General features: G+C 40.8%; 4 non-coding genes across 4 annotated transcripts; all 4 read left to right on the top strand.

Annotated features, from left to right (window-relative positions):
- Positions 1-15937: 15937 nt before the first annotated feature.
- trnaq-cug lies at positions 15938-16009 on the top strand. The gene has a single exon. It is a non-coding gene; the product is annotated as a tRNA-Gln (tRNA).
- Positions 16010-17885: 1876 nt separating this feature from the next.
- On the top strand, positions 17886-17957 carry trnaq-cug. Its single transcript has one exon. It is a non-coding gene; the product is annotated as a tRNA-Gln (tRNA).
- A 1876-nt stretch (positions 17958-19833) lies between these two features.
- On the top strand, positions 19834-19905 carry trnaq-cug. The gene has a single exon. It is a non-coding gene; the product is annotated as a tRNA-Gln (tRNA).
- Positions 19906-20698: 793 nt separating this feature from the next.
- trnaq-uug lies at positions 20699-20770 on the top strand. The gene has a single exon. It is a non-coding gene; the product is annotated as a tRNA-Gln (tRNA).
- Positions 20771-21458: the final 688 nt, after the last annotated feature.

The raw sequence follows: 21458 nt of genomic DNA, 5'->3' as shown, positions 1-21458 counted from the left end.
GTGTGAACTAAACTTGTCAATCACACAAGGTGAGAGAGTAGGTTGAAAGGATAGAGTCATTTCTTGGTCAGCAGATGAAACAAGTGGGGACTCCTGAGTCATAATAGCTTACACAGGAGAATTACATTTTTCTGTTTTGTCTTGTAGCTGTCTTCTCCTTGATACAGGTGTCGATTGGCTTGCTTGTGCCAAACCTTGCTGTGGCTCAACACCTACATCTAATAAGGACACCATGGGATGGCTCGGATCGGTTGCTTGAAGAATGGCCATGTAAAACATGTTGTTTGACCATAGAAGTAAATATGTTTAATGCAGATTTCTGAAGAACAATAGAATAATACCCCACAAAAGAAATATATTTACAATCATTTAGAAACATGTCATATGATTTAGTTATGTCATTGTAATAAACACATGCTTACTCCTATTTCTACTTAATTTCATGTCATATCTTTTCATCCTAACATCTGCTCATTTGCACACAAAGTTTAGTGAAATCAAACCCAGTGTCGGTCAATAACGGTATTCAACCGGGTCTCACTACAGGTCACCACTTTTCTGGACTTCTTCCACATGCAGGACAACAGGGGTGAATACTAAACCTTTGGCACTGGGTCCAGGGTGAACCCAGCAGGGTGGACAGAAAAAAGCCAGAAAGTTAGGCAAGTAAAAAATGGCAGAGGCTGAAGAAACTGTAGATATTGAGATGGTGCGCCTTAATGAAGAAACTCACCTGGACTGATGTCTTCACAGAACACATGGGGAAAATCTTAGCCAATCGGCTGAAAATGTTTTGCCTCTCAAGTATATTTAAAAGAGTATAAGTTGATGATGTAGTAGCCGAGCTTCAGGTGTTATCTGACTTTGTAGGTATGGAATGTCTAAGTTAGGGGGCCCCTGGTCCAAAGGTCCAAGGGTTAAGGTCCCCTTCCTCTTTTAGTTCCAGAAGAATGAGACTATTTTAAGAAGGACCATATGTTCTGCTCCCTTTGTTGAAAGCAGCCACCCTATATAAAGCAGTAGGCTATACTGTTCGGGAGGGGACATTGGCATGGATCCCCTCTCAGGTACTTTATGGTGCTTGATATGATACTGTTTTACTTTGTAATAAACATCTTATACAAGGAAGATGGTATCAGCGGAGACTCTTTCATCATCTTCACATCTTCGCTATTTAATAAACAACAAGATTTTGGCGTCACAAACTCCAGACGTGTTGTGACTTGCTGCGTCGCCAACAGCCTTAGCGCGCTTGCTCCCGCACCAGGCCGACAAATAAGGTGAGGTTTCTCACATCATTGTGCGCTGGTTAGTCTGTTGGGGCTGTTGGGTGTTTGCTGTCTAGTCGCACCGTAAAGAATCAAGTGTGTGTGCATGCCATGCTGTGATGATGTTTGGGCTATTTCTCCGTTCTAAAATAGCTTTTATTGCGTTGTAAACACCGCAATAAGGGGGGAGTATGATAGGGAAAAGGACAGCTGATGTAAAAGTGTAGAATAGCCCAATTAGTAACGATAAGGTGAGCTAAATAACACTATGTGAGATTAATGAAGGTTGGGCCCTTCTTAACGGTAAGACATGTATATTAGTCACTGCGTGAAAGTTGGTTTGAAAAAATAGTCAGATTAGGTTAAAAGAGGACATAAAGTGAAAAGTAACAGCCCAGGGCCCTGGGAAATTAGATTAATGGGAAAAAAGAGGAAAAAATAAGAGAAGTTAAGAGTTAAAGAGAAATAAGAAAGGTTAAAGAAAATAGAGAAGATTTAAAGAGAAAGAAGCCTCAGATTTGGACCAAAGCCCTCTGGGAGGCGGTTTTAGACGGGCCTAAAATCCTGGAAAATCACTAGGTGAATTTCGGGTCAGTTCAAAGGAACTGGAGGTGCGGAATGGAAAATTCAATTGTAAAGTTCCCACTCGAACACTAGTTGACGAACAGTGTCTGAAGCAGCTTTTTATTGAATATTCACACCTCATAAAGGTAGCATAAATTTAGAAGAAAAAGAGAAAAAGGAGCGGCAGGAAAAAGCATGCTATAGGATTCATAAGTATGAATGAGTCGAGCATTTACGATTAAATGTTATTTGTGTCTTCAGTGTTCTTTGAGTTTGCTGTGTGTTCCTGTGTGAGGGGAATTGGCCCCCCCTTACTGTGTGTGTGTGCGGACCTGGTCTCTGTGAGTGTGTGTCGTTTGTCTTGGCTGTGTTCCAGCTGAGTGAATGGCTTTAAGAATGTATAATGATAATATGTAAAAAGTATATGAGCCTCTTCAGAGGACATTTTTTTGATTTTGTTAAAACTTATGAGCCTATCTTTGGGGGACATTTTTGGATCTGATAAAAATTATGAACCTCAGAAAAGAGGACTTAAAATTTATGAGCCCCCAAGAAGGACGTTTATGATTTTGGAGAGAAGTGGAGAGACCAGTGAGGATGTTTGTGTGTATGGGTAAAGAAAAATTTAATAAGTATTTAAAGTGTTATTAGAGTGAAATAAACCGAAATTTCTTTATTGATGATAACTTGGAGTTTAAAGGAGGAAAACATTTGTTGTAGATACAGATGACCTGTTGTGTTGGCAAATAATGTGCGTGAATCATATTGAATTGTGTATTTTGTTGTTAAAAATATCTAGTGGGTTCATTTGATATTTAATTCTGATCTGTTTCTTCCTTTATCTACCTATGGTGTGTGAGAATTGGAGGGGAGAAAGAGACAGAGAAGAGGGAGCAGGCAGCTGGTCAGTGCTGACATGGATTGGGGTCTGCTGGCGACCACATGCCCATCTGACTCCAATCTGATTAAGGCCAGTGTGTTTTATTCACAAAACTCCTTTTGACAAATACCTGCATTTTAAATATATGGATGTATAGTTATTTTTGGTCATTATTGTTGATACATATGTAATCTGCTTTTACTTATAGGCTATTATAAAATTATTTCTCAATTTGGGGCTTAATAGGGTATATCCATTTGTTTATACGGTACTATATGTAGTAGTCTTTTAAAAGAGAGGTTTGGCAACAGACTGACCGATCAATGCATTTCATTAATTAATGGAATATGCTTATTTGGTTTAAACCCTGTTAAGGATTGCAAATGTGAGTTTTATTGTTTGTACATAGTTTATTCTGATTTGAGCTGTGCTGAGGTGATTGTCTTGCTGCAAATAGAAACACATTTGGTGTTAGTTGGTCCCTTGTGGGAGTGCATGATTTCTTTGAGCCTTTATAGGATTGGACTTCCTTTATTTGCAGGATATTTGAGGAAATTTGTACTCACAATAAGGTAGATTATTTGTGTGTTTAGTCAATATTATAGGTGGACTTAGTGTTGTGAATTGTTATTACATTAATACGTTTCCGATTTCTTTGAAGTTGGCAAATTTCCTTCATTTTTACTGATGTGGTAAATTAGTGGTTAAAAAAAAAGAAAGGGAGAAGTAATCTAAATAGTTTCTAAGTAATCTTAATCTTAGTAATTAGTCTTAATTTACATTAAGGTAACATAAGGGAGCCGTTACAATGTCGAAGAAGGACATTAACATTTTGAAAGTAATTACTCCTGTTGATGTGGTACAGAAGATTAATCCTTCAGTTAAAGGCATCGCAAAGATATTGGAGAAATGGCATAAGCATTGGTTTGAAATTGACCAACCATGGCCAGTGGAGGAGACCCTTAACCCAGATGTACTTAAAACAATGCAGGTGCTTGTGTCCACGTATAAGGTAGATCAAAAAAAAGGGTAAAAAGGGGGAAAAATGTAAAGAAAAGAGACAACTAGAGCTTGGTATTCTCCAGTTGTTTGATAACGAGGGACAGAAACTGATAAAAGCTGCAAAAGATAAAAGAGATAGAGGTGCAGAAGAAATAGGAGAAAATGCAAAAGAAATAGAAAAATTAGTGGCAGAAATGAATGTACCTTTCTCACATACGGATCCAGTAAAGAGACCCCCACTTTATGAGAAGGAGGTGAAGTTTAAGGAAATCTATCCTTAGCTCCCAGTGATTAGTCAAGAAGGTGAATATCGCATCAGAGATGAGGATGATCGGATAATAGAAGCGGGTCAAGCGGAAACAACTATAAAGATGTATCCAAGTTCCAAAAGAAAGAAGAAAGGTACGTTTGGCATGTTTGGAAACTAAGGGTGAACTGAGGATCAGGAGGATGAAATCTGGAGATGATGGTGATCAAAGTGACCTGGAAGGGATCATGGGTAGATATGACCCTGCAGTCAGGAGAACATTGGAGAGAGCGGAACAGAGGGGAGATAAAACATGGAGGAAAGAGGACTCAGGAGCTGATAGTTCTAATGAGAGCAAGAATGGAGACAGCGATGGAGATTCGGAGAGTGAGGGTCCTTTGTCTTCGAAAGGGTTTTTTCCTGCGGCATCCAGTAAGAGGAAGAGGAGGAAGGTTTAATCTGAATTTTCAACAGTCTTTAGAAGTGTGTTATAATTGTGGACAGTTTGGTCATTTTGTCCGTGATTGCAACAGGCCTGGAGGAAATTTCAGAGGAAATTTCAGAGGAGGATTCAGGGCCAATCAAGGCCATTTGGGGGACCGGTGAACCCTTACAGGGGTCCGGAACCAGGATTCTAGAGGTGCCCAGAGGACCCGAGAGGGGGGTGTCAGCTGGTAGCATTAGGGCCAGAGAGAGATCCCACAATAGAGGTGAAGGTGAATAATCGACCATTGGAAGTGATGGCGGATAGCGGAGCTGCTTTCACCTGTATTCGGCCTGAAGATGCTATACATCTCCCCATGTCTGGCCAATGGATTCGGACAATCGGGTATGAGGGAGTGAAACAGCTGATTCCTCTCACAGAACCAATTGAGCTCTGCTATAAAAATATGAAGATGTGAAGCTTCCAGAGTATCCATGTCACTGCACGCTCAAGTATTTCAAGGATGCTGCCCGATTGAACCCAGAGGAATGGTTGAGTCGTCAACCAAAGCAAGTTCAACTTCGTTCGTGCTGCATAATTTTGGGACCACAAAGAGCAGCTATGAAGATAGATAGAGATGATTATTTGGATAAGGAGTTTGACGTTGAGAAGAGTGTGCCACATGTGACTTTGTTGGTGTCTGAAGAATATGAGCAGAAGCACATAGGAGCAATGATGGCAGAAGCAGAGGAAGCTGTTTTTGAATTGGTGAAAGAGAATCTTGCCATCTGGAGGAGTAAGGATCAGCGATTTATTAAGATTATGATTTCTGCTCAAGGACAGGGATTGAACCACAGATTGAAGGACTTTTGAAAGCAGATGTTTTGAAGATAACACAGAGTCCTCAGAGTAACATGCCTTTGTTGCCTGTGAAGAAGCCAGATGATTCTTATCGCCTGGTACATGATTTGAGAGTGGTGAATGAAGTGGTAGCTGATTTTCCAGCAGAAGTACCGGATCCACATACTTTGTTAGCCCAAATTCCTCCAGATGCGACACATTTCACAGTGTTAGATTTGTGTGGTGCATTTTTCAGTGTTCCACTTAGCATAGAAAGTCAGAGTTCACATATAATGGACAGTTTTATGAGCATAAGAGATTACCACAAGGATTTAAATATAGTCCTCACATTTTCAATAAAGTATTGAAGGATGATTTGGCAGGGATAGATCAGATATTAAAAAGCACTGTGATACAGTATGTGGATGACATTATTATTTGTTCACCAGATGAGGAAACATGTCATAAGGATTCAATTAAATTGCTACAGATACTGGCAGAAAAGGGACACAAGGCTTCTCAGAAGACGTTGCAGTACTGTCAGGAGAAGGTAGTTTATTTGGGTTAGACAGTAACGCAAGGACACTCAGTCGGTTGCCAAGTTTCTGTGTAGAGAGGTTAGGACTTCAGGTGAGGACTTCCAGATCGGATATCCTCAGATAATGGGAAAGAGTTTGTGGATAAGATGATGAAATTGAAATCTGTTGTTTTTGCAAAAGATACTGGTTGGTGGTTTTCTTTTCTTTCCTTCAAGAACGATGTTGGGGGAAGACCACTGTAAGGGTGGTTGGATGTTCAGGGCCCCCGATGTGCATGGATAATAAGAATGGACTGGAGGACTTTGAATAAGGACACTGTGATACAATGCCCAGAGTCAACACATCATCAACACTACACTGAGAGTCGACGCTGCTGAGGAGCTGCAGTGTGATACATTTTTATGTCTTCTCATAAATATTTGCATAGTATTGGATTTTGTTCCGTTATATTGTAATGTGTGATATTGATAGAGGACATTTATAAAGTAGTGATAATCTTAGTAAGACATAATAGTTGGACTGAGTGTTTGAGTTGTTTACTGCATGAGTAGTATTTAAATTTATAACACTTTCTTTGTTTTAATTGTTTGAAGACTGATGTTTTCTGTTATGGGGTAAGTACATTGGGACCTCAGATGTTTTCTTTCTTTTTTCGGGTATTAGGGATATTGGTGTTAGGCAGGGAAAGGTCCATTGGAACGTCCGATGGGTCGACCAGCCTGAATGTGGACATGGTTTTGATTTTATTTTCTGAGGTTTCCATATATATTTGCTTAAGTCATATCTCTACACGAGTTGTCAAAATTCTTCCTTTTTGAATTAGTCTGGAGTACTCTGTGTGGTCGCCTAAGGCAGAGGGACCGTGAGAGAATTTTTCCTGTCTAGATTGTTTGATGGACATTTCAGGAAAGATAGCTGCCTGACAGGTTTTTGCCCTCACACTCCATAAAGTTGTTGTATTGGTAAGGTTATGCTGTAGGAAGCATATGTAGGAGGAACTGTTATTCTGTTACAACTGCAAACATGTATGTGTTACTTTTTTGTTTTTCAAGACTCTGTGGAGCCTCGAAGGGGGGGATATGAAGTATATTTAAAAGAGTATAAGTTGATGATATAGTATCCGAGCTTCAGGTGTTATCTGACTTTGTAGGTATGGAATGTCTAAGTTAGGGGGCCCCTGGTCCAAAGGTCCAAGGGTTAAGGTCCCCTTCCTCTTTTAGTTTCAGAAGAATGAGACTATTTTAAGAAGGACCATATGTTCTGCTCCCTTTGTCGAAAGCAGCCACCCTATATAAAGCAGTAGGCTATACTGTTTGGGAGGGGACACTTTAGAATGGGCATGGATCTCCTCTCAGGTACTTTATGGTGCTTGATATGATACTATTTTACTTTGTAATAAACATCTTATACAAGGAAGATGGTATCAGCAGAGACTCCTTCATCATCTTCACATCTTCGCTATTTAATAAACAACACCTCACTGACACACTCCAAGAGGTCATTAAACCTGTTCAGTCTGGATGTACAAATAACAGGTCAGTTTAAATTCATATGCTGAAACTTTTATTTAATATTATATTTATATTTAATAAAGTGCAGCTGTGAAATGTCACTTCTATAAAGCAATTAAAAAGGGCACTTCCAATATAACATGCTAAAGTCACAGCACAGTGAGAAAAAAATGACCTGACAGTTATGTCCTGCTGCCTGCTGGACAAACAGCATACCACCAAAAGTGCAGTAACAAAGAAAACTTTCACACAAACAAAACCAAGAGAGAATGAATCAGAAGAAAAGAGTGCAATTCCTTAGACTGAAACTAAAGTAAATAAATCCCACATTTAAGCATCTCAATACATATATATTATGTACCAGTAACGATACATAAATGAATGCAAGTGAAGTAACACACTGATTGATCCTTAATGTAGCGTAGTATACGTAATGCATTGCAGTTTGAATGCCTATACATGGTTTAATTTAGAGAGCACCTTGCAGTTTGACCTCCCAATGGTTTAGGGTAGAGAACACATTGCACAGTTTGATCTGTCTTCAGTTTCATGCAGAGAACATATTGCACAGATTAACTGCCAAACACAATTTTGCATACAGAATGCACTGCACAGCTTAAACGTCCATACAGTTTAGTGTAGAGAACACACTGCAGGTTGAGCTCCCACAAATTTTGTGTAGAGCACATGTTGCATAGTTTGATCTGCCAATAACAGTTTAAGGTAGAAAATGCTTTGCAGTTTGAATACCCATGCACAGTTTGGTTTAGAGAACACCTTTCACCGTTTGACCTCTTAAAACTTTAGGGTAGAGAATACATTGCAGTCTGAATACCCATACACAGTTTAGAGAATACCTTGCACAGTTTCATTTCCCAACAACAATTTAGGGTAGAGAATACATAACAGTTTGAACTTCCACCAATTTTGGGTAGAGAACACATTGCAGTTTGAGCTCCCATGTTACATAGTTTGACCTTCCAACAACAGTTTAGGGAAATGCTTTGCAGTTGGAATGACCCTTCACAGTTTGGTTTGGAGAACACCTTTGACAGATTGACCTCCTAACACTTTAGGGTAGAGAATGAGGACTGCTAGCTAAGTCCCAACAATTCTGCTAGCTCAGTCTTCACACATTAGGCTAACCTAAAACCACTGAAACTGCAGACACAGGAGAATGCGAATGACTGATCACTCCAGTACACAATAAAAAAAAATAATGGCCATAATTTCATGTCAAATATTTTCATCCTAACATCTACTCATTTGCACACAAAGTTTAGTGAAATCAAACCCAATGTTGGTCAATAACGGTGTTCAACAGAGTCTCACTACAGGTCACCACTTTTCTGGACTTCTTCCACTTGCAGGGCCACAGAAGCTAATCCTCAACCTGTGGCACTGGGTCCAAGGTGAACTCAGAATGAACTCCAATAACCACAATCCTTCAGGAGATCACATGACTGTGGACAATCACTCACGCACCTATCAGCGTTCGCAATCCCCTGAATATTGAGTGTATGCACCTGTGTCTAATATCATATGATCCCTTTAGTTTAGTATTTAAGCCCGGGCTTTAGTACTAGTCAGTGCGAGGTATTGTTTCATTCAGAACTTACTGAGTGTTTTCTATATTGTTATTGCTGCCTGTTATGACCCTTGTTTCGATTTCCTGACCGTGTCTTTTGCTACTCCCTTTTGTACCTTTGCCGGATTGTGTTTGGACCTGTGTTTTTGACCCTTTCACCCGATCTTCTGACTACGTCTTTTGCTTCTCCCTGTGGTTTTGTATGCATAGTGTTAGGATCACTATCGTGATCCTGTGTTGTCTTTTGGCTCCGACCCATGCTTGCTTTTTGGACACGATTTTGCTGAACTATAATGAAACCTGGTTTGCCCTTTTTATCCGTGAGCGTCTGGATTCTGTCACAGCGTCACAAGTATGTGGAGATCCTATCTTGCCCAATTAGAGGAAAACTGCCACACTCACATGCTCTAAAACTACCCTTGAGCTCAGAGACTGCCAAAAATAAAAGCCAGAAAGAAAGATTCAAATTAAACATGGCATAATTACAAAACAATGCGTTTCAATAAGTACTTGAATTAGTGCTTACTTAAGTGTTTTATAAAGAAATGTTTCTTTGGTTTACACTTGAAGACCGCAACGAAGGCTGCAGTTCAGAGAGAAAGTGGAAGTTTGTTCCACCACCTAGGTCCAGAATGAAGTAGGGTCTTGATGCTTGTCTTACATACATCTTAGAGGATTGTGGGTCAGGTCAAGCTGTACTTGTAGCTCTAAGGGCTTGGGGTACGCATCGAGTTAATGAATGCCATAGGGTAAAGAGGGGCTGATCCATCTTTGGCTTTGCAGGCAAGCATCAGGGTTTTAAATATGACACAGGCTGTTACAGGAAGATAGTGAAGAGACCACAGCAGCGTCTCTGTCAAAGACTGTCAAAGGCAGGAGGTGTAGTAAATGGAGGGATGCTAATGCTGAGATGAAGTTTGCCTTCTAGACAGCAGATTGGCAATTCCAGAGCCCAAGTGCCACCCTTGTCTGGGACTGTCACAACCATAGGTTATCGATAAGATTATTGCGGTATAAGGTATTGCGGTTCCTGTGACACTGATGGGCTACACCAGATCTGTAGGATGCAGAAATACATAGTGAAAAACACATGATGGAAGTGCAAAAATGCAATACTTCGCAAAAAAGAACAAAAAGAACAATAAATGATACTTAGCCAATGGTCCACGTGTCTGTGTTGATGAGTGGAAAAGAGTGACATGTCAACCTAGGCACCACAGACATGAATGTCTGTGGTGGACACCTCCTTAAATTATCACCATCGTGACTGCTAGCTCAGTCTACAATTCACACCTTAGGCTAACCTAAAACCACATCTGAAACAGCAGACACAGGAGAACACAAATCACTGATCACTCCAATAAACAATGCAGCCAATACAACACCAAAAATTAAAACCCACATATGTACAGTTTTGGTGTAGAGAAGGCAAAAGATTGAATGATCCTTAAAATACACAGAGCTCTCTCCACTCTGGTATCCAAGGGTGTCTTTTTCAAGGTCTTCTGAAGTAAATTCACGACACAGACTCAAAACATAAAGAGAGAAAAGACAAATTAATGTGAAATAATAGAAACAATGATGTGTACATTGTGGAAAAAAAATTGAACAAAAAATAGCAAACCATCATGCCAAACTCAAGAGGAACCACATAGAGTGGCTCGCTGTCTTCACAGTGTCCTAGGTATAGCGATCCTCAACACTTCTCTCAAGACTGACTTGCACATCATCCTCTAGTCAGTCTGGCCAGGCACATAAGTCAGGAAGTCTAGGCCAGGAGCAACCTAGCTCAGAATCATTCCACACTGAAGCAAATTTAAATTTGGATTAAGCAACATTGGATGAAATTCAAACATTTGCACAAAATAATGGCAATAATTTCATGTCAAGTCTTTTCATCCCAACATGTGCTCATTTGCACACAAAGTTTAGTGAAATCAAACCCAGTGTTGGTCAATAACGGTGTTCAACGGGGTCTCACTACAAGTTACCACTTTTCTGGATTTCTTCCACTTGCAGGACCACAGAGGACCTGTGGCACTGGGTCCAAGGTGAACCCAGCAAGGTGGACACAAAAAAGCAAGAAAATTAGGCAAATAAAAACTGGCAGAGCCTGAAGAAATTGTGCAGATATTACTGAAGAAAGACTTACCCGGACTAATGTCATGTCTGTCTGACATCTCTTCATGGATGGCAGCTCACCACTTGAAGCTCAATCCTAGCAAGACTGAGCTGCTATTCATCCCTGCAACTACAGGTCCTCATCATGATCTTGCCATCTCATTCAAGAACTCTCTGATTGTCCTGTCTGTAGAGGCAAGAAGTCTTGGTGTGGTTCTGGATGGCCAGTTATCGTTCTCAACTCACATTGTGAACCTAACTCGGTCATGCAGATTTCTCCTGTACAACATCTGGAGGATCCGACCCTTTCTCACTCGAGAGGCCACCCAGGTGCTAGTGCAGTCTCTTGTCATCTCAAGGCTTGACTACTGCAACTCGCTCTTGGCTGGTCTTCCAATGCAGGCCATCAAGCCTCTGCAACTCATCCAGAATGCAGCAGCACGGCTCATCTTCGATCTTCCCAAGTTCAGCCACATCACCCCACTGCTGCGCTCCCTTGACTGGCTTCCTGTAGCTGCACGCATCAGATTTAAAACCCTTATGCTTGCCTTCAAAGCCAAAAATGGACCAGCCTCTCCCTACTTGATGGCAATGGTGAAATATCGAACTGTACCACGAGCCCTTCAAGCTTCGAGTACAGCTCGGCTTGACCCGCCACCCTTTAAGGCACGCGGAAGGCAAGGATCAAGACTGTTCTCTGTGCTGGCACCCAGGTGGTGGAACGAACTCCCACTGGCTGTCCGTACAGCAGAGTCTCTCGCTGTCTTCAAACGCAGACTGAAGACACATCTCTTTATACAGCACTTAAATGAGCACTGAATTAAGTATTGATTGTAATGTATTGCACTGTTCTTTGTTTAACTCTGTTCCTTTTTCTCTAGGTGTCAATGACTTTCTGATTCTAGCAGTATCTGGGCTCAGGACTGGCTTTCTCTCTAACCTATTGGTAACTAGCAAAGATTCTTTCTCTGGATAGACAAAGCACTTTTTGTAAGTCACTCTGGATAAGAGCATCTGCTAAATGCTGTAAATGTAATGTAATGTAAATGTAAATGTCCACACATAACCTGTGGGGATCCTATCTTGCCCAGTCAGCCATGCTGACATGCTCTAAAACTACCCTTGAGGTTGGACACTGCCAAAAATAAAAGCCAGGGAGAAAGATTCAAATTAAACATGGCATAATTGCAAAACAATGCATTTCAATAATTAATGCTCACTTTAGTGCTTCACAAAGAAATGAGTCTTTGGTTTACGCTTGAAGACCACGAGGAAGTCTGCAGTTCGGACAGCCAGTGGAAGTTTGTTCCACCACTTGGGTGCCAGGATGGAGTAGGGTCTTGATGCTTGTCTTCCATACATCTTAAAGGATGACGGGTCAGGCCGAGCTGTACTTGTAACTCCAAGGGCTCGGGTACGGATCGAGTTGGTGATTGCCATAAGTTAAAGAGGGGATGATCTATTTTTGGCTTGGCAGGAAAGCATCAGGGTTTTAAACATGACACAGGCTACTACAGGAAGATAGTGAAGAGACCGCAGCAGTGTCTATCAAAGACTCTGTCAAAGGCAGGAGGTGTAGTCAAAAGAGGAATGCTAATGCTGAGATGAAGTCTACCTTCTGGACAGCAGAATGGCAATTCCAGAGCCCAACTGCCACCCTGGTCTGGGACTGTCACAACTGTAGGTTTTAAAAAAGATTATAGGTATTGCGGTTTCTGCTACGCTGATGGGGTACACCAGATCTGTAGGATGCAGAAATATGTAGTGAAAAACACATGATGAAAGTGCAAAAATGCAATACTTTGCAAACAAGAACTAAAGGAAGAACAATAAATGATACTTAGCCAAGGTTGATGGGTCCCGTTTCTGTGTAGATGAGTGGAAAAGAGTAGTATGTCAACCTAGGCACCACAGACATTCATGTCTGTTGTGGATGCTAACCTAAAACCACATCTAAAACAGCAGACACAGGAGAATGCGAATCGCTGATCACTATAATGCGTAATACAACATCAAAGATTAAATCCCACATATGTACAGTTTTGGTGAGAGAAGGCAAAAGATTGAATGATCCTTGAAATACACAGAGCTCTCTCCACGCTGGTACCAAACTGCATCTCGTTTAAGGTCTTCTGAAGTCACTTAATGACACAGACTCAAAACACAAAGACAGAAAAGGCAAATTAATGAGAAATGATAGAAAGAATGATTTGTACATTGTGGGAAAATAAATTGCAAACCGTCATGCCAAACTCAGGAGGAACAACATAGAGTGGCTTGCTGTCTTCACAGTGTCCTAGGTGTAGTGATACTCAACACTTCTTTTCTGAACACTGACTTGCACATCATCCTCTAGATGGTCCAGCCAGGCACAGAAGTCAGGAATCCCAGGCCAGGTGACTGGTCGTTATCCTTAACAAAATAATGATAATAATAATTATAATAATGATAAAACAAAAACACTAAACCCTGAGATTTGGCAATGTTGTGTGGATTACTTTGCCATCTCTTGGGTTACATTAGGGTTAAAATTTAGATGGTATAGCAGAAGATTAGAAATGTCTTTGTAATCACTGAGTGAACAGTGATCAGATTTCAGGTGATGCTCTGTTTAAAAACGGCTCTTTCCTAGTTTTCCTGGTTCACTGGAAAAAGGCACAGTTTTACTATTTCCTTCAGTATGAAAGCAGTAGTAATGTACAAAACTACCGAATGTTTCTCTTGCTGTTACATTTCAGAACTAAACACTTCATCCAAATGATGGCAAACAGTGAAATTATTTTTAGATTAATAAGAATATTTAATTATTATAAAACATTATTTACAAAGACTTTTATCTGCTTATGACAGTTTATTACCATGGAAACAGATAAATAAGCTCAGCAGTGTGTAAAGAAAACTTACCTGTGTGTTACACTTGGTTTAAGAGGAATGACAGACAAGATCAATAGATTTATTGACTTAAATGATCATCCATATCAGTCCATCATTGGGCAGAAGGCAGGATACACCCTGGATAGGTCACCAGTCTGTCGCAGGGCAGACAGACAGACACATTCACACCTAGGGGCAATTTTAGCATGTCTTTGAACTGTGGGAGGAAACTAGAGTACCCAGAGGAAACCCACACAGGCACAGGGAGATCAGGCAAACTCCACACTGAAATGACCCAGGTCACCCAGCCAGAAATTGAACCCAGGCCATTCTTGTTGTGAGGCAACAGCGCTACCCACTGCGCCACCATAAAGCTAAATAGTCATGCCTGTGCATTTGAAGTTTAATATTAAAAGTTCATAGGTTAAATTTACTAAAATTATATTGATTTTTGTAAAACAAAATATGGAAAGGAGTTTTAATATGGAAAGGAGTTTTAATCTATGTTTGACACTGGTTTAACTTAATGAAGGCTATAAATGAGTTTTAAGGATTCATTTGCTTATTAAAATGACCAAAAATGCATTTAAAATGAGTAAAAAAGGTACAATAAACAGAATCACTATTTTTAAAAATATAGCCTCTAGAATATCAGTAATATGCATAAAGTTGATTTAAGGTAAGTTTGATACAATCAGCTCAAGTGTGATTTATTTACTATGAACATTTTTTGTAAAAAAATAAAAATAAAAAGTCTTAACAGCAGTTATACTCCTACAAGATATATTAAATCAATACATCTAAAATAACATTACAATGTGTAAATGGATGTGATTATTTTACAGTAACTGAACTTAGCAGTACAGAACAGTAAACATGTATTTACTCCCATTAATACAGATATAAAACTGTGGGGTCATTTTTGGATGGGTTCTTCAGAGCTGCTTTGATGGGTGAAATATTCTGTAGAAAGAAAACATCCAGGTACCACTTGAGGTAGAACACAATTTAATGTGGAATGGAAAATTGCACATTACAAGCTTGAGGCCAAGGCGGTAACAGCTGATCATTTAAGGTGGAATGGAAAACAAATAGGAATGAAACTTAAGCCTCGTAAGAAGTGTAAAGCATTTTAACGTGAATACAGAAATTCTGTCTTACGGCTTTCTGGGTTTCCATGGTGTAATGGATAGCACTCTAAGCCATTGTGGAGAAAAAAAGCAGCCTTTTGACTCGTTCTGCTTGAAAGTGCCTGTCATGAACCTCACAGAGATGGTCTCGTTAAAGAATCACTCAAAGCAATGGTGACTATATTGACAAAGCAAAAGACAAGTTGAATAGCAAAGTGGTTTATGCAAACAGTCTAAATTGGAATTAAATTCATATAATCCTGACTTTGAAACCAAGAAAACTTAATCCGACCAGACACAGAAATGATGCAATAATAGCCACAGTCGCTGTCATGTGATTGAGTTCAATCACCTTATGACTCGTCGTAAGACGTCACAGAAGCTTGTGTTATGTTACGTAAGGGTTAGCACTCTAGATTCTGAATCCAGTGATCTGAGTTTGAATCTGCAGCTTAGAAGACAGCTTTTAAGCTAAATGGAAGAACATAAAAAGCTAAGAAAAATGAACTTTTGGGGTCAATGACTGAAGCCTTAATTGACTCTTAATTCAGCCTTAATGGATTCTGAATCCAGCGATCCGAGTTCAAATCTCGTTGGCATCTTCTCGTCTTTCTCGGAGAGAAAGCGTTCATGAAGGGAGCAATGATGTCACAACAGTGTGTTTAACTCATGTCGACATTGCTCAGCAGGGTCATCGTTGGACTTTTTGCAAAGTCCCACCCATTAAATCTGTGTCTGAAGTGTGAGACTTTGTAAAAAAGCAATTGTCCAAGTTTAGCATCAAAGATTTGTATGAATAACCAGTTCTTCAAATCGATAAAAAGAATTGAGCGTTGGATGATGGCATAAGTATCAGAAAATGGCAAAAATCACAATCTGTCCAAAATCAAGTGCAAGCACGTTGAAGAGTCTGGCGTCGGAAGAGCGACCCCTGTGGCCGGCTTGCCGCGGTTCCATGGTGTAATGGTTATCCCTCTGGACTCTGAATCCAGCGATCCGAGTTCAAATCTCGGTGGGACCTTCTTATCTTTGTTGGAGAGATGCATTCATGGGAAACTGTCTGGCCGTTTCTGACTCGCAGAGCCCCACGATAGAGTCAAAAATCGGTCGGCAGACCTTGTGGGCTTGCACTTGATTGTAGATAAAGTCTGCAAAAGTACATTTTGTGACCAAACGCAAATACTTTTGCCGTTGACAAGCGTTTTGTAGCCTATAGTAGCTTACAGGGGTTGGTCACTGCAATGGAGTCAATAGTAACAGCGTAAACGTGGAGTTGAGCAGACAGCTGTTAACCTAAATCCAAGAACATGACAAGCTAAGAAAAAAAAAGACTTTTCGTGCCAATCACTAAAGGCTTAATTCTCCTGATAGTTCTGACCTTTGCAGTCATGCACGTTCAACAACATGATGCAATGGAAGTCCCTGTCAATCATATGTGACTGATAATAGAATGTATTTATGCCTGGAAGATTGATGTCACAATAGTGTGTTTACCTCATGTCGACATTTCTCAGCAAGGTCATCGTTGGATTGATTTAAAAAAAAGCCTGCTTGTCAGTGTATTGAGTGCCATAACGCATTACTCGTTTGTGTTGCAAAGTTCAGCAAAGTTCATGGAACCCAGTCAGCTCACTTGGACAGGCACAAAGAAGCATCTTTTGGACGCATTGCGTTTTGAGAGACTACGCCTTGACTGCTCAGCCTTGGTCAATGAATTCCAGTGTAGTTTGAAGTTCTGCCTTGTAATGTGGCTTTTTGTTTTTAAAAGAAGGCAGCCTGGATCAGCGCTACAGTTCACCCGTCCTGCAGCTTGTGGCCCCATGGTGTAATGGTCAGCACTCTGGACTTTGAATCCAGCGATCCAAATTCAAGCCGCGGTGGGACCTGTACTGTGTTGTTCATAAATGTCGACTTCATACAGTGTTTTGGGATTTACGAGGCGCAGAGGTCCTCAGTCACGTATGAACATCATAGACCAAACCAGAGCTTCTAGCAGATACCCTAAGGCCAGCCTTCTAAGCCATTGTGGAGAAAAAAAGCAGCCTTTTGACTCGTTCTGCTTGAACGTGCCTGTCATGAACCTCACAGAGATGGTCTCGTTAAAGAATCACTCAAAGCAATGGTGACTATATTGACAAAGCAAAAGACAAGTTGAATAGCAAAGTGGTTTATGCAAACAGTCTAAATTGGAATTAAATTCATATAATCCTGACTTTGAAACCAAGAAAACTTAATCCGACCAGACACAGAAATGATGCAATAATAGCCACAATCGCTGTCATGTGATTGAGTTCAATCACCTTATGACTCGTCGTAAGACGTCACAGAAGCTTGTGTTATGTTACGTAAGGGTTAGCACTCTAGATTCTGAATCCAGTGATCTGAGTTTGAATCTGCAGCTGAGCAGACAGCTTTTAAGCTAAATGGAAGAACATAAAAAGCTAAGAAAAATGAACTTTTGGGGTCAATGACTGAAGCCTTAATTGACTCTTAATTCAGCCTTAATGGATTCTGAATCCAGCGATCCGAGTTCAAATCTCGTTGGCATCTTCTCGTCTTTCTCGGAGAGAAAGCGTTCATGAAGGGAGCAATGATGTCACAAGAGTGTGTTTAACTCATGTCGACATTGCTCAGCAGGGTCATCGTTGGACTTTTTGCAAAGTCCCACCCATTAAATCTGTGTCTGAAGTGTGAGACTTTGTAAAAAAGCAATTGTCCAAGTTTAGCATCAAAGATTTGTATGAATAACCAGTTCTTCAAATCGATAAAAAGAATTGAGCGTTGGATGATGGCATAAGTATCAGAAAATGGCAAAAATCACAATCTGTCCAAAATCAAGTGCAAGCACGTTGAAGAGTCTGGCGTCGGAAGAGCGACCCCTGTGGCCGGCTTGCCGCGGTTCCATGGTGTAATGGTTATCCCTCTGGACTCTGAATCCAGCGATCCGAGTTCAAATCTCGGTGGGACCTTCTTATCTTTGTTGGAGAGATGCATTCATGGGAAACTGTCTGGCCGTTTCTGACTCGCAGAGCCCCACGATAGAGTCAAAAATCGGTCGGCAGACCTTGTGGGCTTGCACTTGATTGTAGATAAAGTCTGCAAAAGTACATTTTGTGACCAAACGCAAATACTTTTGCCGTTGACAAGCGTTTTGTAGCCTATAGTAGCTTACAGGGGTTGGTCACTGCAATGGAGTCAATAGTAACAGCGTAAACGTGGAGTTGAGCAGACAGCTGTTAACCTAAATCCAAGAACATGACAAGCTAAGAAAAAAAAAGACTTTTCGTGCCAATCACTAAAGGCTTAATTCTCCTGATAGTTCTGACCTTTGCAGTCATGCACGTTCAACAACATGATGCAATGGAAGTCCCTGTCAATCATATGTGACTGATAATAGAATGTATTTATGCCTGGAAGATTGATGTCACAATAGTGTGTTTACCTCATGTCGACATTTCTCAGCAAGGTCATCGTTGGATTGATTTAAAAAAAAGCCTGCTTGTCAGTGTATTGAGTGCCATAACGCATTACTCGTTTGTGTTGCAAAGTTCAGCAAAGTTCATGGAACCCAGTCAGCTCACTTGGACAGGCACAAAGAAGCATCTTTTGGACGCATTGCGTTTTGAGAGACTACGCCTTGACTGCTCAGCCTTGGTCAATGAATTCCAGTGTAGTTTGAAGTTCTGCCTTGTAATGTGGCTTTTTGTTTTTAAAAGAAGGCAGCCTGGATCAGCGCTACAGTTCACCCGTCCTGCAGCTTGTGGCCCCATGGTGTAATGGTCAGCACTCTGGACTTTGAATCCAGCGATCCAAATTCAAGCCTCGGTGGGACCTGTTCTGTGTTGTTCATAAATGTCGACTTCATACAGTGTTTTGGGATTTACGAGGCGCAGAGGTCCTCAGTCACGTATGAACATCATAGACCAAACCAGAGCTTCTAGCAGATACCCTAAGGCCAGCCTTCTAAGCCATTGTGGAGAAAAAAAGCAGCCTTTTGACTCGTTCTGCTTGAACGTGCCTGTCATGAACCTCACAGAGATGGTCTCGTTAAAGAATCACTCAAAGCAATGGTGACTATATTGACAAAGCAAAAGACAAGTTGAATAGCAAAGTGGTTTATGCAAACAGTCTAAATTGGAATTAAATTCATATAATCCTGACTTTGAAACCAAGAAAACTTAATCCGACCAGACACAGAAATGATGCAATAATAGCCACAATCGCTGTCATGTGATTGAGTTCAATCACCTTATGACTCGTCGTAAGACGTCACAGAAGCTTGTGTTATGTTACGTAAGGGTTAGCACTCTAGATTCTGAATCCAGTGATCTGAGTTTGAATCTGCAGCTGAGCAGACAGCTTTTAAGCTAAATGGAAGAACATAAAAAGCTAAGAAAAATGAACTTTTGGGGTCAATGACTGAAGCCTTAATTGACTCTTAATTCAGCCTTAATGGATTCTGAATCCAGCGATCCGAGTTCAAATCTCGTTGGCATCTTCTTGTCTTTCTCGGAGAGAAAGCGTTCATGAAGGGAGCAATGATGTCACAACAGTGTGTTTAACTCATGTCGACATTGCTCAGCAGGGTCATCGTTGGACTTTTTGCAAAGTCCCACCCATTAAATCTGTGTCTGAAGTGTGAGACTTTGTAAAAAAGCAATTGTCCAAGTTTAGCATCAAAGATTTGTATGAATAACCAGTTCTTCAAATCGATAAAAAGAATTGAGCGTTGGATGATGGCATAAGTATCAGAAAATGGCAAAAATCACAATCTGTCCAAAATCAAGTGCAAGCACGTTGAAGAGTCTGGCGTCGGAAGAGCGACCCCTGTGGCCAGCTTGCCGGGGTTCCATGGTGTAATGGTTAGCACTCTGGACTCTGAATCCAGCGATCCGAGTTCAAATCTCGGTGGGACCTTCTTATCTTTGTTGGAGAGATGCATTCATGGGAAACTGTCTGGCCGTTTCTGACTCGCAGAGCCCCACGATAGAGTCAAAAATCGGTCGGCAGACCTTGTGGGCTTGCACTTGATTGTAGATAAAGTCTGCAAAAGTACATTTTGTGACCAAACGCAAATACTTTTGCCGTTGACAAGCGTTTTGTAGCCTATAGTAGCTTACAGGGGTTGGTCACTGCAATGGAGTCAATAGTAACAGCGTAAACGTGGAGTTGAGCAGACAGCTGTTAACCTAAATCCAAGAACATGACAAGCTAAGAAAAAAAAAGACTTTTCGTGCCAATCACTAAAGGCTTAATTCTCCTGATAGTTCTGACCTTTGCAGTCATGCACGTTCAACAACATGATGCAATGGAAGTCCCTGTCAATCATATGTGACTGATAATAGAATGTATTTATGCCTGGAAGATTGATGTCACAATAGTGTGTTTACCTCATGTCGACATTTCTCAGCAAGGTCATCGTTGGATTGATTTAAAAAAAAGCCTGCTTGTCAGTGTATTGAGTGCCATAACGCATTACTCGTTTGTGTTGCAAAGTTCAGCAAAGTTCATGGAACCCAGTCAGCTCACTTGGACAGGCACAAAGAAGCATCTTTTGGACGCATTGCGTTTTGAGAGACTACGCCTTGACTGCTCAGCCTTGGTCAATGAATTCCAGTGTAGTTTGAAGTTCTGCCTTGTAATGTGGCTTTTTGTTTTTAAAAGAAGGCAGCCTGGATCAGCGCTACAGTTCACCCGTCCTGCAGCTTGTGGCCCCATGGTGTAATGGTCAGCACTCTGGACTTTGAATCCAGCGATCCGAGTTCAAGTCTCGGTGGGACCTGTTCTGTGTTGTTCATAAATGTCGACTTCATGCAGTGTTTTGGGATTTACGAGGCGCAGAGGTCCTCAGTGAAGTACGAAAATCATAGACCAAACCAGAGCTTCTAGCAGATACCCTAAGGCCAGCCTTCTAAGCCATTGTGGAGAAAAAAAGCAGCCTTTTGACTCGTTCTGCTTGAACGTGCCTGTCATGAACCTCACAGAGATGGTCTCGTTAAAGAATCACTCAAAGCAATGGTGACTATATTGACAAAGCAAAAGACAAGTTGAATAGCAAAGTGGTTTATGCAAACAGTCTAAATTGGAATTAAATTCATATAATCCTGACTTTGAAACCAAGAAAACTTAATCCGACCAGACACAGAAATGATGCAATAATAGCCACAGTCGCTGTCATGTGATTGAGTTCAATCACCTTATGACTCGTCGTAAGACGTCACAGAAGCTTGTGTTATGTTACGTAAGGGTTAGCACTCTAGATTCTGAATCCAGTGATCTGAGTTTGAATCTGCAGCTGAGCAGACAGCTTTTAAGCTAAATGGAAGAACATAAAAAGCTAAGAAAAATGAACTTTTGGGGTCAATGACTGAAGCCTTAATTGACTCTTAATTCAGCCTTAATGGATTCTGAATCCAGCGATCCGAGTTCAAATCTCGTTGGCATCTTCTTGTCTTTCTCGGAGAGAAAGC

The sequence above is a fragment of the Colossoma macropomum genome, unplaced genomic scaffold, assembly GCF_904425465.1.
Source record: "Colossoma macropomum unplaced genomic scaffold, Colossoma_macropomum, whole genome shotgun sequence".
NCBI classification, from domain to species: domain Eukaryota; kingdom Metazoa; phylum Chordata; class Actinopteri; order Characiformes; family Serrasalmidae; genus Colossoma; species Colossoma macropomum.
This window is presented reverse-complemented; position numbering and strand designations above follow the sequence as displayed.